Source organism: Mastomys coucha, unplaced genomic scaffold (assembly GCF_008632895.1).
Source record: "Mastomys coucha isolate ucsf_1 unplaced genomic scaffold, UCSF_Mcou_1 pScaffold7, whole genome shotgun sequence".
NCBI classification, from domain to species: domain Eukaryota; kingdom Metazoa; phylum Chordata; class Mammalia; order Rodentia; family Muridae; genus Mastomys; species Mastomys coucha.
The window spans coordinates 99548649-99566439 of NW_022196913.1; positions in this window are offsets into that span (position 1 = coordinate 99548649).

Here is a 17791-nt window from a genome sequence, read left to right on the forward strand (position 1 = left end):
AAAAAAAAAAAAAAAAAAAGCCATGGATGTTATCATTCGCAGACATCCGTGAATGAATGAGAATGTGACTGATCAAATTGTCCTCCATTGGTGTTAAGTACACGTGGGTCCCTTATTGCCACCTGGTGGCAGTGTACCCTAATTGAAGACTTAGGTTTTGAGTGACACAAAGACACCTACATTGATAAAATAACAGAAGTCACAGGATAAAGTAAATGGTCTCAAACCCCTGCAATTTGAAGAAAACACTTGGATTTTTTTTCACTACCCCAATCAACACAAGAAGAGAAGTACAACTTTGTGCTTCACCATGAAGCCTAGTTGGGTTCAAGACTTACATCCTGGAGGATAAATCTAAAAGTATCAATGAAATGTCATAGAGTCGTTTTACTCCTAAGGTAATAGGGCCATATCCAATTAAGAAATTGACTGAAAGGGTAAGGAAAGGTTTGTGTTGTATCCTTTCTGTTCTTATAGTGTAGTAGAAGCAACAATGACTTTTGACTGTACTCCAACAGTGTGTTCTATGAGTAACTACTTTGTCTCCTAAATTTCTCTTAGCTCAATTGATTCATGAAATATTTCATAAAATTTATCTCACCTGCAGAACTACAATTCAGGTTAAATCCATCAGAATCTCTGGGGATGGAAATATCACTGATATTTTTGTTACAAGTTTCCCAGGGTCTACAGTGTGCAGCCAATATTAAAAACCACTGAACTGGAGCAAAGAGAAAGTTAAAGCTTATGCAATGAAAAGAAAATGCTTTTCCCATTTAAAATCAGTCAAATCCACAACAAATTGACATGGAAATTTCAATCATCCCTGAATATATGGAACAAAGAGATCAAGATGATATCACCATATATTCTCCAAAAATTTTTCAGTGCATTAGGTGTAACCAATTCCTAAACACATTTTATTTAACCTTCACTTAAGTACTAAGTGACTTTATTGTTGCTCTACTATTTACAGATTTACACACTTAGCCCAAAAGTGATTTGTGAACACCATATGCATTGTAAACAGCAGAGAATGATTTAAACCAAAGTATGTCTGACTTCCAAACCTAGGGATGTTTCTTTGACACAGCTTGAAATTCAAGTTTCAAAATAGAATGACTATCAGACTTTTGAGGTCTTTTGAAATTCATGAACAACTATTTTTGAGCGTTAAAAATCCCTTCACTAAAGATTTGTGCCCTTACCAGGTTCCAAGCCAGTGGATATAAATGATTTGGTAACAAGGATGTTTTTACTAGGCATTTACAGGACTCGAGATGAAAGACAGTTCAAAGATTCATCTGCCGTTGTCTGTGTCTTCCTCTTCACTTGCCAGCTAGCCTACTCAAGGAGCTCTACTTCAAGAGCCAAGACAGCAGAAGCTGTCAGATGATTTACAATTAAATGTGTCAAAGACAGATTTTTCAATGGAAAATTTTGGTAGGAAGAATGAGTTTTCAACTATAAATAGACTCCAACAAAAGTTTCAGACTGAAGTGTGCTGTGCTTATCTGGTCCTCTTACACCCTCTGCTTTTGGACTTCACACCTACACCTGGGCTGTTTTACTTTCTTTGACCGGGATAATCTTGATGATACAATCAAAGAAAACTATAAAATAGAATTTGCTGCGTTTATGCTATGTATATGTAGATTCCTGCACTGTATTGTATTGCATGCAAAACTGAGTTTGGTCAAGTCAAAAGCATCTATGCATACAGACAAGTTAAATCAAGTCACTTTCCAGCCTATTTTGCCTCCAATGTCTCTAACTTTTTCAGATTAGAAATTAGAGACTTCTCTTAACCATTACACTGTATCATCTTCAAATTAGAGACCTCTGTTAACCATTACACTGTATCATCTTCCTTACGTTCCTTTATTTTAATGACTTCCTCATTGTCAGTCTTAGCTCCTATATATCCCTTGGCCTATCAATAAATAGTTTTCCTGTAATAAATCACCAGTAAACACTTTCAATGAGAGGACTCATAATGTCCAGATTCTGTGATCACCAATATAGTTGTCATCGTCCAAGCGGGTCACTTTCATAGTGCCAGGTATCTGGCCTCTAGACTGGAAATACCAAAGTGATAACGGGCCTGCCCTTCATTCGTGTGATCTCTCAACTGATGGGGCTAAGAGGATCATCTAGAACTGCTCTTTCAAGAGCACTGACTTCTTATCCTCTGGGAAGTTGACTAGGCTTCTTTGCCTGAAAGTAAAACCTTCTTTGAGAACTACTGAAGCCTTTTCTATTGCCTCATTCTACAGAGGGCTCAAGGAGAGCCCAGACTCAATGAGTGGAGAAATGGACTTCTTTCTTAGGGTTTCAATTGGTGGTGTTTTATCTTCATACCTAGCTGACTGTTAATCTCCCTCCTGATATTGGTTCTAATATTTACTTCTCACCACCACATTTGATGAGTTTTTTGCAGAACTCTTCCTGCTTTATAAGAAAGTATTTGCTCATGTTATTATGTCATTAAACATGGCTTCCCACAGGATATGGTGGTACCCATCTCTAGTCCTGTACCAGGAAGGTTAAAGTGAAAGGATCTCAAGTTGAAACCATCTTGGGCTAACAGTGATACTCTAATCAAGGGAGAAAAAATGCCTTTCTTTTTCAACTATGATCTCCAAGAAGCAGGGACCTGGTCTATAGCTTTCTGTATTTGGTGATTGTTGTACAGTCTAGCCATTGATTTTCTTTTTTCTTTTTTTTCTTCACTATTTATATTTTATTTCATTAGATATTTTCTTTATTTACATTTCAAATGATATCTCCTGTCCTGGTTACCCCTCCAAAAAAATATCAAAATCAAAAACAAAAACAAAATACAAACCCTGTTTCTCCTCCCTCTCCCTGCTCACCAACCCACCCTCTCCCACTTCCTGGCCCTGGCATTCCCCTACACTGGGGCATAAACCTTCACAGGACCAAGGGCCTCTCCTTCCATTGATGACTGCCTAGGCCTCTGCTATATATGCAGTTGGAGCCATGATTCCCACCATGTGTGCTCTTTGGTTGATGGTTTAGTCCCTGGGAGCTCTGAGGGTACTAGTTAGTTCATATTGTTGTTCATCTTAAGGGGCTGCAAACCCTTCAGCTCCTTGGGTCCTTTCTCTAGCTCCTTCATTGAGGACCCTATGTTCGGTCCAATAGATGGTTGTGAGTCTCTCCTTCTATATTAGTCAGGCACTGTCAGAGCCTCTCAGGAGACAGCTATATCAGGCTCCTGTCAGCCAGCAATAGTGTCTGGAGTTGATGATTGTATATGGGAAGGATTCCCAGGTGGAGCAGTCTCTGGATTGCCCTTCTTTCAGTCTCTGTTCCATAGTTTGTCTCTGTAACTCCTCAATGCACTGGGCACAAGAAAGTGACAGCAAAAATGGTTTAGAAATTGAACCTTTCAGATCACTTTCTTGCTCTGGGACAGACATCAAGCTGTATCACCACTTTACCTACATCAAGTGTCCACAATAGAAAAGAGATTGTATACATATAATAGATGCCAATAAATGTCCTTCGAAGCAATATATACATTTCTTCCTCACACTTTTTAGTGTGTAGGAAAAATAATCACAGGAAAATAGAAAAGTTGAAGGGACTCTGGCCAGATTGAGTATAACAAGCATGGCTCTGGCAGACCTACCCCCTTGCCCCTCACTCCCTCTGTGTCATGGTTTATATATGCTTGGCCAAGGGTATGGCTATAATAGAAGTTGTGGCATTATTGGAATAAGTATGTAACTTGTGGGTATGGGCTTTAATCCCCTCATTCTGGCTGCTTGGAAGCTAGTCTTCCACTAGTACCTTCAGAGGAAGATTTTGAACTCTGTGCTCTGTCTACACCAAGCCTGCCTAGATGCTACCATGCTCCCACCTGGATAATGGACTTAACCTCTGAACCTATAAGTCAGCCTGAATGAAATGCTGTCCTTTAAAAGACTTACCTTGGTCATGGTATATGTTCACAGCAGTAAAACTCTAGCTAAGACACTCTGCCTTAATAAATATTGTAAGATTACATTCCTAAAGCTTGCCACCAAGGCCTATTCACTTATTTGGCCACTTCTTCCTCCTGAAGTTGATTACCATGGTTCATCTTTCAAAGCATTAAGGTCTAGCAAAAAAAACTCCCTTTAGGGCTCTCTAATTTTGTTGCCTGCCATTGGATCCCCTCCCCCTAGCTGAACTGCCTAGTTGGGCCCCAGTGATAGGGGCTTGATGTCCCAGTGCAGAGTGGCATTCAGGTGGAGCTTCCAATTCTCTCAGGAGAAGTGGGGAGAAATAGAGGAAAGGATTTGTGAGGGTTGGACTGGGAGGAGGGAGGGGTACTGTTGTGACCAGGATGTAAAGTGAATAAATAAATAAATTAGAGACAAAAGTCTCTTTGGCTCACCTAATTAACATAACAATTAAATGCCTCATCCAAACATGGCATTTCCCTTTCTACTTTTATAAACTGATATTTTCCTATGTGCTAAATCTGTTTCCTCTCTATCCCCGGAGGCAGTTTGTTGTCTCTCCAGACAAATGTCCCTGCCCCATCTCCTTTATTCCCTTCCTCTTCTCCTTTTTCCTCTATCTCCTGTCTTTGTTTTATTTCCTGCACTCTGTCCCGCTGGGGTAAATAAATCTCCTTTGGGCTGAGAACTCAGTCTAGGGGCTCCTGAGCCAATAGTTTTCCTTTCAGAGGTGTAACTCTATGTTGATTAATATGAACACATTTAAAAACACTTCTATAATTTTATGTCATCTACATTTGAATAAGAAGATGAGACCAGAAGAACCACTGGCAAAACCACTCACTAAAAATGGTCTCTTTTTTTACATCAGGTAGAGAATTTCCCAAGGCTAACTTTCTGTCTCTTCAAAGACACTCATGATTTATCAGTTAAGTCCATGATATTTTTAGTACTGGAAAAATCTGTCAAAATGACTTTTTGGTCAATATGACCGTAAAGGGCTCCTACTTCGTAGACTATACGAAACAAAACATGGGGGTAGACTGAAATGAAACAAAGCGTTGACTAGCCCCTTTTTGGTCAACGTCTAGGTTAAAAAAAGAATCAAACTTGTTTCTTGGGTTTTCATGACAATCTTCTGGGGCCCTTTTTACTTTGTTCTCTTAGGGAGTCAAAAATAAACCTACCCATTTCCTGCTGCTGCTTTTGACATACCTTTTTTGACACATGTGAGGTACTCACCAGGCTAACCTCATAAGCAAAGTTTGCCTTCATAAATTTAAAATACTAGAAGTTTATAAATTCAGTGTTCTGTTAAGCATGACTGAACACCATGTTCTCCAATAGGAAAGACATGAAAACTCTGAGACAACAACTACTTTTTTCTTCTTATGTGCCCTCTCTCTCTCTCTCTCTCTCTCTCTCTCTCTCTCTCTCTCTCTCTCTCACTTTTTCCTGGTCTTTCCCCTCTCATAATTACTTCATGCCAAGATATGCCTAAAAGGACTTCTCAAATTGCCCTGCATGGCCAAAAGATGCTTCAAAAAGTACGAGTGTTATAGTAATTATATAATATTATTAATTATATTATAACTAATAATTAATTAATTACATTATTAATTAATTATATTATTCCACAATAAGGATTTTAGAATAGCTATGGTGTACATATTCTTAATTTCAGCATGACTAGAAATAAACTACTTAAGGATAAAGTGGGATAATAAAGACATTCAAATTTATGAATGGTTAACACAACAGTTTCATTGTATCACTATCCATCATCCCAAGGCGACTGACAATAATGTTTGTGTTGGACTAGGGGGAGTTGCTGTATATGAACTATGGAGTCTGAGATGGTAATGAGCAGATGAAGCATGTAGCTCCTGTGCCATGTTGAGAATGACATCAGTCACAGAGAAGGGAAAAGAATGTAACGAAGTCCATGTGGGAGTGGTCCAGCACAACCATACCAGCCTCTGGACTATTGGTCCAGTCTCATGGCCACAGTTAATAGGAAAAAGAGCTAGGATATGCCATGTTTATAAGAAGGCAAGAAGATAAAGATGAAATGGTATGAAGAAGTTCTAAAACCAGGAGAAGAGCACAGTTTTCAATAAGAGGACATTATTCTTCTAGATTACAATCGATCATATTTCTATTTGGCCATGTGATGGCCAGAACAATTCTATTCACATTCTTGAATCACTATGTTCATCCTAAAGTAAAGCAGTATGACAGCTAATGTGTAAACTCCTTACTAATTCAATCCTCATGCTCTAAGAAGTAGATCTTAGGTAGCTCTACAACCAGAGTGCCTGGGTTGAACTTTTTGTTATTTTCAATTACAGATAATCTAAATGGAGAAAGAATGAAATGCCATTCAGAAAATTCTTATTTATGCAATGAGAATACTAATGTCTTTTTCATTGAGATGTGAAATTTAGGGCAGTGTGTGCATGTAAAGCACTTAGATAACACTCAACTGGATTGTTATGTTTCTGAAAATGTGTCATCCATGACTCTATAAGATGCATCTTTATTCAGCTCCACATAGTACCAAAAGCAATAGAAGCATCCACAACGGAAACAGCCATGCAAAAAGCAAGTCTTATGTGCCAGAACCTATATGTGTTTTCTTAAGCCATTAAAGTTGTTACAAAGAAATTTATAAGATGCAAGGTACGGGGAATGTCATGTCTAAATAAACCTCTATAGTTTCTTAGAATTTTCTATTTATAAAAAAGTGACAATTCCCACTAGAAAAAAATCATTATATGGATTACACTAAAGGATTACCTTAGATTAAATCATATGTTACAAGAGATAGAAAACATTTGATGCTATGCCCGGGACATGGAAGCTATTTAGTAAACATTTGCATAGTCATATCTCTGGAGTAGACCATAGCAGCTCCTTCCTCACTACCAGCTTGGATTTCTAGCAGTCAAAGCACTCCTTTTTATGAATGGTTACACGTAATTATCAGACCCTTTAAAGCCAGTAACTGAAAAATTTGGGAATGGGGAAATGATTTTGTAGACTAATGCTTAACATGCCTGAACAGCCGAAGAAGGAAGCTTGTCTTATATCTCATGTCACACTTTGGATTTTATTGTCACTTGTCTAAGAAACCATTCCAAACTGCAGCAAGTGCAGAAGGATTTGGTACATTAGTGGCAAAGGGGATGAGACTGAAATATGCAAACTCAGGAAAAATGTAAATTCAAGACAATAAGGGATTTGAGATTGTCATGAGATGTTCCACAGCATGCCCATGGGCAGCAATTTAAGAAGGTATGCAGATGTAAATGCACACAATGGTGTACTGTGTGGACTCAGAATTACTCTTTCTATAACTGGGAGAGAGATGCTAATGGTGAATGGTATAATAATCTCTACTTTAAAACTTCAATAATAAAACATTACAAGGACTCCATAATTGTCTTCGGGACTGGAATTATTGGAATTTGCTAATTTGGAAGGCATGGATATAATAGAGAAGTGAGGAGAATAAAATATAAATGATGGAAATGAAGTACAGAGAATTAAGTACTTTGACCAAGACCAGGACTAAAGCAGTTGGATTAGGCAAGACTCTAACTCTGATCTAGGTCGAACCTCATTATACAAAATAACAGATATAAAAAAACGAGCATCCTGAGGGGAACTTAAAAGTACAAACATTGAACGCTCTTATAGTAAATGCTGTTTCTTTCACACGCATTGTCTCCTCTTGTGAGATGGAGCTGAATCACTCCTTCATTGTTGGAGAAACAGATGAGGACGACTCAAACTCTTGGCTAATATCAATGCATGAGTGTGAGACTCAGGAGCCATGCCAGCCACGAAAGTGGGTGGCTACTGGATGTGGGGGGATTGCTTCACCTACTAAACCTTTCTAAGCACATATCTTAATCTACAAAACTTCTGAGCCTAACAGGAGTGGCTGCCATTGGACGGTTAGACCATCAGATGAAATTACTACATAAACATTTACCACTTTATGGCTCTAACACTTATCATTGCAAAATGTGTGTGTGTGTGTGTGTGTGTGTGTGTGTGTGTGTGTGTGTGCATGTGTTCCTCTCATTAAAATGCTGATTTTTCCTTTTTTCCATTATTGGAAGTAAATCATGAGTAGTTCTTGACCTAAATTTTGTCTAAAGCATATTCCCTACTCATGTATGGTGAGAGAATGGTGTCTGCCTACTTTCTTCAGACATCGGCCTATACAAGGTCTATAAGATTAGATTTTGTGAGACTTTGAAGGAAGGATAAAAGAAACCCTCAGTTCAAACAGGAAACTGGGGAAGTTGAAAAGTGAAGTTTCACTTCCTAAGCACTTTTCTTCTTCCTCAAAGATGAGTGCCAAGTGATTTGTGTGTGTGTTCACATTTGTCTGTGCAGTACTCAAAATTAAAATTCTTAGAAGGAATCATTGAAAAGCAATCACTCAAAAAGCTTTAAAAACGACACCTTGAAGAGCTCCTCCAAGCTAATTCATCAAAGGCTCTGCTGTGATTCTTCATTCAGATTTATTTCCCTCTCAACATTAAGTGCCACAAAGTTTTGCTGTATAGCAATGAGCAGAGAAGGCAGGGTAAGCAAGTAGGAGGACTCGAAGATGAAGCACCCAGCTTTCTTTTTATTCCTTCTTATTTCCTTATTTATTTATTTATTTATTTATTTATTCCTCTTCATACAATACATTCATCACAGTCTTTCCTCTCTCCACTACTCCCAACACCTTCCCATTCACCTCTCCCCCAAATCCTCTGCTCCTCCACTTCCCTTAGGGACATCAACCAAACATGGCATAAGATGCAATACAACTAAACAAAAACCTTCATATCAAGGATGGATGAGGAAACCCAGTAGGAGGAAAAGGGTTTGCAGAGCAGACAAAAAGTCAGAGACAACTCCTACTCCCACTGTTAGGAGTCCCACAAAATGTCTAGTTAAATTATCACAACATATATGAGCAGGACCTAATGAATAACTATGCAGGCTCCATGAGTACCACTTCTATCTCTGGGAATACATATGAGCCCTGTTTAGTTGATTCTGTGGGTTGTCTCCTCCTCCTCCTGTCCTCTAACCCTCTGGATCCTACAATCTTTGCTCCTCCTCTGCAGGACTTCCTAAGGTCCACTTACTGTTTCGCTGTCTGTCTCTGTATCTCCTTGCATTAGCTGCTGGAGGAAACCTCTCGGATTATGATTGTGGTAGGCATAGATCTATGAGTATAGCAGAATATCATTAGGAATGCTTTCATGGACTTTTTAAAAACAAAGAAACAAGCAAAAATCCCAGCTTTTTGAGAAGAACCACTATTCCTTTGTTTTTCTCTTTATAAGTATAAATTAATACGGTTCTCTGTCTTAAATGAATAGTGAGCTGCACACATTTTACAATGACTTTTCCTGTATCACTAAGCTCTCTGCCTTCATTACCTTATATAACCCTTCCCCTGATGCTGTTACTCCACTATTATTTTGTATATGTGGTACTCAACCTCAGAGATTTACTGAAAATAAGAAGCAATACCATCTTCCTTCTACACCTTAACATCTCCCATTCTTAAATAGACTTTAGTACATAAAGCACATTTAAAGTTAATTACAAAAAAGTTAAATAGGTGACAACACTAAAAGATTAATTATAGCTTACCAATAGAAAAAAAATGTTCTCATATGAAGTGTAAAGATTTATGACTAGGCTTCTATTTATAAAATAAATGAAAGTGTCTGATCAACAATATATGTTGGGCACATTCAGAAACTAGACATTATGCCAGAAGGGTAAATATAAAATAGAAAGCCTTGTCTTGTCTCTAATTACGGGGACAAAAATATAATAAAGCTAAAGAGGTAAATATGAATCTAATCATAAATAAATAATAGTGTGTGGAAATTAGTCATGACTAATTTAGTTCAACATTTTCTAACATATAAGCTGCATTCCTAGTTCTGCTGAGTGTTAATGGCTACTTTATCTCTACAAATTGGAAGAAGTGTGCTTTGTGGTAGGAAGGAATTCTGTGAAGGGAGAATCAGCCCTTGTTCAGAAGCCGCAGCATATAATAGTACATCCCAAGTCTAAAATCATTGCAAAATTTCCAAGTTTTATATTTTTGTGGATCCAGTCTTTTTCATATTTCATCATGGAAGTTTGTAAAGAATATCCTGAGATTACGTGATATACACCTATAATCCCAGCAATTTAGAACAGGGCAAGAGCAGGAGGATTGTAAATTTAAGGCCAGCCTAAGTTATAGAGTGAGACACTATCTTAAGAAACAAAAGAACAAAAACCATAAAAATAAAAACCAGAAGGAATATTTGTGTTTGGGTTTGGTGTCTTAGTAAAGAGTTGTTCTCAAACTTGAAAAAGCATAAATAGTAATGAGAGTTGCTAAAATACAGATTTTTTTTTTTTTTACCTCATCTCAGAAACTGGTTCAGACTATCTTGGATGCAATCTAAAAACTGATAGTTTAAACAAACTCCCAGAATGTTTGATGATTCAGATTTAAAAGCTATATTTGAGTAGTATCTCAAAAAATTTTAAATATTCTTCTAGAATATTATATGTTCTTCTAGAACTCTAGCTTTTTTTTTACAATATTTATGAATGCTTAGAAATCATCTCACAATTACATACACATAGTTAAACTGATTCAGATAAGGAGAAAGAAAATACATTCCAAGAGAGAAAAAGAAATGGATGGAAAGTATGTTTTCAGAGAGACCATTGTAGACACACTTCTAGATCCATTTAAGTAACAAAAATGTGTATTTGTGTGGCCCTAAATATGTATTGGAATGTCTGCAAAATCCAGTAAGAAATATCATGGAACAAGTTTTTATCATCATCATCAACAACATCATCAACACTACCACCACCACCACCACCACCACCACCATCACCACCACCACCACCACCACCATCATCATCATCATCATCATCATCATCATCATCATCATCATCATCATCATCATCATCATCATTTTGCTAGAGATGAAGAGAGAAAATAATGTAAGTAGGGATGTTGTTTGCTTAAAGCAACAATGAGTAGGACAAACACAATGATAATGGAGGTAAACTTAACTTTCCTAAAATGCCCAGAGGCACAGAACAGTTCTGATTAGGCTTGAACTAGTGGCCTCAGTACCTCCATTAGAAGAGCTCCAGGTACACATAGCATTGTTTATTTGTTAATCCTGTTCTCTTGATGCTTAGTACCTGTGTAAATCTGGGTGTGTCAGAATTAGATCCATATGAAATGTAGATGTTCTTTGAGATATGGTTTGGCTCATTTTAACTGGGTCATTTTGGATTTTTAGTTCATTAGTCTGACTTTCCTTAGGGGTATAGAATGACTGCTATTAGTTTTGTTTAACTAATCACTTTCCTTCTCACACCTGTGAGAGACCAGCTATCTTTTCTTTAAACCATGTTTTTATTCCTCATTGGCACTGAGCAAATCTATATTACTAGTATCTTACAACTAGGAAGCTGAGCACTACTTTATAGTTTTAGATGTGCACATTAGAGATATCCTTCATACCTAGCACATGAGGGCTTTCACATACCTCCTATGCTTTGCCCTTAAACTACTTGATGCCAGTTAATACAGCATCCTTGGTAGCTAAAGCTTCTATTAGCAGAAGAACTGTGTTTGTATTACTGTGGACATTGAGTTTTATTGTCATTGTTTCTACTGAAGTGGCATCTTACTTTATCCTATCTACTAAAATGATAGCATTAGAAATACAGAAATGGGAAGGTAGCTTGTACATTAGAAAATGTTGAACCAAATTAATGCATGGCAGGCATTTTGACATTTGGTCCATTTAAACTAGCATAGTTCATTCCAGAAAACAGGGGAAGCAATGGTACCTTCTGGACTCCCTTATTTGTCAAAAGTAAAGAGAATATGTTGAAAGGTAAAGACTTGCCTTCTATGTCTCTCTACATATGTGCTTCTCCTTGTGTTCAAAATTAAACACTGGAGGACATGTACTACAAAGTTGATACCAGGTTTGGCATTCTGCTTCCTTAGAACCACACAGGTATCTATGCAGAAACCAAGCACTCTTTTCAAGAAGGGGATAGATAGGTCTTGAATGGCAAGTACAGACATCCACTTCCATTGGCAAGCTCCAAGTAAGAAAGAGCATTGCATCAATGAATTTGGGTGATATTTCATAGACAATTGAAGGCTGCTGGCATAATTTAAGCAAGAGAGTAACACTGTTATATTTTTTCAACTCTAAAATGTTTGAAAATAGAGAAATTTGTAGAGAATAGTAAAGTAACAGTCATGCTCCCCTTACCGTGCTTAATCTAATGTCATGTTCCATTCAAATTTTCTTCAAAGTAAGGAAATTATATAGATATGGATGAAATATCCTATGTGTTCTACTTCTCACATATCTTCTTGGTTCAAATGTGTTCCTCTTTCTTACTTTGTTCAGTTATCTTTCCCATGCATGCATGGTTTAATAATTACTATACTTGTATAGTATACTTGTATACTATAATTATGTGTATGAGGTTTCATGTTTTTAACTTTACATTAAATGATATCAAATAACTCACTTTTCCTACAGCTTGCTTATATTCAAGTCAGTATTCAAGTTTTCTGATAATATTTGCATCACTCATTTTGTTTGGAATGTTGTTTTTCCTTTAATGAACATGACACAGTACATTTAAATTCCACTATGGATGACTTTTTGTGTTGCCTTTATGTTTTTGTTGTCACTAATAATATTAATTCTGAAATAATACTAATTATTCTTATGTATGAATAATTGTGTTCCTCTAACATATTCTAGGGTATGTTGCCAGAACTAGTGCCATACAAGCCTTTAACTACCTGTATATATCCAGTTACATATATATGACGAGTATGAGTGCACAAATCATCCTGCATATATAAGATCACATTCACAAGGAACTTATAGCACTATGAGTTGAGTTGACTGATAAGTCATTCTTGAAGGCCTTACAAAAGAGAATGGTCATAGATTCATAGACAAGAAGGAAAATTATAAGAGGAAGGGGGTATCCCACATTTGACAAAAAAAAAATCAGGGCAAGAAAATTGAGCACAAAGAAATTAGCAAAGAATAGAAACCAAAATGACCCTAAATTTCCATCTGGAACACATAAGAAGTCAGTGTATGCATAGTGTATAAGGATTACATAAGGAGAACAGAAGGTACTGAGGACTAGATATTTGAATATTTTGATCTGAGAATGGAGATAAAGATAGAACAAGAAATATAAACCATGCAGCTCTCTATATAGGCAAAATGTGAAGAACTGAAACAAGGAATATACTTATAATCAGAGGAGATATGTGTTGAGAAGATATTTCTATGAGATATTAATAGTTAAAGAAATATAACAGGAATAGAAGATTATGTGAGAAGACATGGAGTAAGTGAAAAGACAACATATATGCTATTCAGACAGGCTGAAGACTAGAGTTTCCAAGCAGAAACAATTCAGTATTCAACAATATTAATGCAGCAAGAAGTCATGGACAAAGAAAAGGAAATTAAGCATTGGTGTTTCACTATGAAAGTATACAAAGAATGTATTCAATGGAAAGGTACCATGATGAGGTAAGAAATACAAAGAAATCACAAATGCAGATAAATATTTTTGTGTAGTTGGAATTTCTGGGAAAAAGTACTGAGATGTAATGTGCTAATATATTTCACAGAAATCAACATGTAGAAGCAAGGAGAATGAATGCAGAACATTTGGCTCCAGAGTGTACAAATGTATACACTAATATCTTGCCTCTATAACCTTAGGAGGAAAATGAACAGTTCACTCTGGGTCACCAGAGTCTAATTGACAAAATCCATTCTATGATACTCTCCTCATTAGTTTATTCTGACAACATTAGTAAGGAAACCGAATTATTAAGAGAATAAAGAACAAATACTTAGAAAAGTTTGAAGAAAGTTGTGCCTGCAAATGTGGCCATGACAATGAGCCCCTGTAAGACCTATGGTACATCTATGAACTCTACTGGAAGGACTGAGATGAGGCTTGACTTGAGCCACACAGCCTCATCATGACATATAACATATTTTTCATGGTATTATCATTAAGTTCCCATCAAATTCCACTCCACTAAATTCTTTGGCAATGCCCCTGACACACAGAGGCATGCATTATGGTAGTTCAGTCTCCTTGCTTATCAAGGATGCAGTGAGGGGAACAAGGACACAAGCCGATGACCAAATGCTTCCTTGACTGAATGGGAATGAATGTGGGAAAGATGTGTTCTAAAAGGTCTGTGGTGAACTTTTTGTCAACTCTCTGGGTTTTAGCATTGAAAGCTGAACTCAAGTATCAAGGACCATGCCAGTTGCTAACTGGGCCCCCTAAGAGGAAGTTAACTATCTCCCACCACATCTAACAACACCTACTGCTTAGAGGCCTCCCCGACCTACTGCCTACAGCCCTCTGCCTAGCAGTTCCACGCTTGGCTCTTGCATGTTCTGACTGAGAGCGGATGAATGGGCAACAACAGGAAATTATTTCCTGTCCTTCCCAAAGATGAAATCACTGGATATCTTATAAAATGTCACACACTAGTTGCCTTGCATGTATTGTGCAATGACATTATTCCCAACAGGCAGATGGGGCACGAGGGCTCAAGACTTACTCAAGACTTAATGTTTAGTAAGCCAGAAGCCAGAAATCAAAATTATGTCAGCTTGAGTCCACATCCCTGTCCTTTTGTAAGTAAATAATATGGATGGGAGAAAGCTGGCTCTTGGATCTCTCTTTTATGTGTAGAGTTTTCTTTCTTTCTTTTTTTTTTCAGTTCATTTTTGGTTTCTTTAGAAATTTGAAGCCTATGAGCAGATTTGGCCACTGGAGCAAATGTTGCTTATTCCAGATGGTAAATACAAAGTAGCAGTGATACATGGATGATTGTGAAGAACAGAGAACAAGGGCTACAAAAGCTCACAAAGAGGTCAAGTTGAAGCTTTCTGAGGACAACTTCAAGACAAAAGTGTAAGAAATATCGAGCACAAAGAAAAGTAGGAGAGTGTGCCTTAGAAAAGAGAACGTATTTTAAAAAGCAAAGCAGCATAAATCAAGCTAGAGTCATTGGAAAATTACAGAAAATTGGCAGATTATTGAATAATGAAAGATTTGTTTGGCCAGTACAGAAGTGAAGCCAATGAAATATATAGGATTGGCTTACTCAGATTCCCAAGTAAACTGATTCCAAACAACATAGCAAAAATATAGATAAGAAAATAGAAAAATCTTTTACTTCTCTAGACTTTTCACAACTCTGAAGACACTTTATGAAGAACTTGATGAAGTTCCTGCATTTCTAAGCAGTGTCTGATATCATATTGACCTTAATAAAATATAACTAAATCACATATTTATACATTTGTGCAATGTCTTTCCTGAGTACCTACTATGTGCTCTTTCTTAGACATCAAATATCTATCATTAAACAAATACAAAGCACTCCCCTTAGGATGTTAATGAAGAAAATAGGTGAATTTTATATTAGTTCAGCATGCTATACTATGCAGCAATACACCACTGCAGGGACATATGAAATGACTGCAACATTCACTGTCTATTCCCAATTATTTTTTTTAGAGTGTGATGCTTAAATAGATTGTTGAAAGAGGAATGTGAAAAGCATTCCAGATGCAGGGATCAGTCTGTACAAATCAGAGGAGTAAGGTATATTTAACAGAATCAAAGTGATGATAGGAAATAAAGTTAGAGAACAGTAAAGTATGGGTGAATTTTAGGTCACTGGGCACTTGGAGGTTCCCTGAAAGAGACAGAAGTCACTGGAAGGATCTGAGCAAATGTGTGATCACACTTGGAGTGTAACTAGACTCTCTCATGGAAATAGTAGAGAAAGACACTAGTAGTGAGATGGAGAATTTTCTTGACAAGTCAACAGTTGTAGCTTGATATCTTGGACTTAGAAGTAGTAAGCCTTGTCTGGAACAGTGGCTAGTCTCAACACACAAGGAATGGTGAACAAGAGGAAGTGATGTCAAAGATGACCCTGGATTTGTCTCCGAGGCAACTGGAGAGTAGATGGCAGAGTCCATCAGGAAGGCATGTATTCTCTTTGCAGGTTTGCTTGATATCCTTTAAAAGTATTGGAAAGATCTATACTTTTTAATTTGACTAATTTTCCCACATGTTCGTATAAATGGAACTTCATCATATTTTCACACAACAATTAAGGATTGAGATCTCCTTGATATTCTGCATTAGAGATGTCTCATTAGCACTTGTGGATTTTTAATCCTTCAATGTTCCCTTCCATTTTAAACAGTAAGTCTACTGTTCAGGTCTCAGTCAGGCTACCAGAACTCTCCTAGTCCCCATCACCATTGATACCATTCTTGATGCAGAGCACTGTTCAGCCTGTCTTTACTGAATCTATGGGTTTAATGGTTTAAAAATAAAACTGAAACCAAGAGCATACATTTTCAACTGCCATAGTATAGGTTCTAAAACTCACACCAATCATTTAATTTAATATTTATAACCCTGGAACAAAAGCAATGTTATGCCTACACATGGTGAGGATGAAACTGGAGCACAGAAATGCTGAGGTGGGTGGCCTCTGATCACAAAGCTTTGTAATAAGTCGGTTAAGCCTTGAAACCAGAAGGAGAATACTTTCCTATGCATTATTGTACTTTCTTTGTGAAATCTGGTGACTTCAGAAACACCAGAAACATTTGCAGATTTTAGGGAGCAGTTGGCCCACTTCAGTGTCTGTAGAACACCACTGTCATTAAGAAGAGGTCAGGAAAAATAAATACTTTTAAGCCAATGAAACTATATCAAAATGAGAAACTGGCCTGCTTAAAAGGCTGAAGGTAGGCCACCTCTATAGTTTTGTTTTGCCTTTTTTTTTTCTTATTTTCACCTTGGGAGTGAAGGATTTAGTAATGAAAAAAGTGTTGTGTGAGGTATCTGGGAGTCCTCTGGAGTTTATCATCATATATCTCTGTTTTTGGTCTTTGTTTCCTGAATTGCTACTGTCCAGAGAAGGTTGTAAAAGACAAATCTCATTACTTTAGAGATGGGGAAACCCTGCATTGTCCTGATGTCTATCAGGAAGTACTGCACAGTGTGAGTTGAATGCATATTGAGACATAACAATATTTTTCTCTAAATTGATTTGGCAAAAACTATGGGCCTAGTATGTAAAAGCAATAAGTAAAGCATTTTCGAGTGTTTCTAAATGAACATCTGATACCAAGTCAAAGAACAAGAGGAGAAAGACCCAGGGACAGAATAGAAGTCTCAGAAAAAAATTTTGTAGGCTCTGAAGCTTACAATCACACAGTAGTGAATGGAAAAATATGAGCCTAGTCCCTGGTAAAATTCTCAGCCTGTCTGGAGACTTGATTGTGTTTCCTCCCTGAACAATAAGTAGAAAAACACCATTTCCAATTCTGATGTGATCATCTGAGTGATGATGAGGTCATCTGATGTGTATCTGATTACATACTTCTCTGAAGTTCAGCAATTACATCTCTGGATACAGGAGGCTTCAACACTGAAGCCCCATTTGCTTCTTCCACTCATTTGCATCATAGGCTTTTGCTATATAAATCATTTACTCTGTTCTAAGGAAACAAATTATCTTGTACTTTTGTTGTACTGAATCTCTGAATCTACTGCTTGTAACAGTCTGGGCTACTTTACCTTACATCAGCTGGCAGATGTATCAAGAAAGTTCTGGCAATGGGCCACTGCCCTCTACTATCAGA